We start from the raw sequence: 525 nt of genomic DNA, 5'->3' as shown, positions 1-525 counted from the left end.
GAACTCTGAGTTTGTGCATGTGTGTGTGTGTATATATATATATATATATATATATGCACATAGATATAGTCATGTGGATATACATACATACATACACACCTCGGCACACACGCACGCATATTTATATACATATACACACCTCGGCAAACACACACACACACACACACAATGAAAACGCGTAAATACATAAACACACTTACACAGAACCATTTTCACGTGTGCATGCACACACATACGCATGTACATACACATATATGTACAGATATCCACACACACACACATACATATATACACGCAGACGACTTTCCGCGCGCGCACACACGCATTTTCCCACATCAAAGCAAGACATCAAAAGCCAATGAAACTACTGACATGGATTGTCTCCCCTTAACTAGCTTTTGTATTTTACGCACCAATGCGTGTATGTATATATCTCTTTTACTTGTTTCAGTCATTTGACTGCGGCCATGCTGGAGCACCGCCTTTTAGTCGAGCAAATCGACCCCTCGCCGAACCCGCTAGGTT

This window comes from Octopus bimaculoides, chromosome 30 (assembly GCF_001194135.2).
Source record: "Octopus bimaculoides isolate UCB-OBI-ISO-001 chromosome 30, ASM119413v2, whole genome shotgun sequence".
NCBI lineage: Eukaryota > Metazoa > Mollusca > Cephalopoda > Octopoda > Octopodidae > Octopus > Octopus bimaculoides.
Note: the sequence above shows the minus strand (reverse complement) of the source record.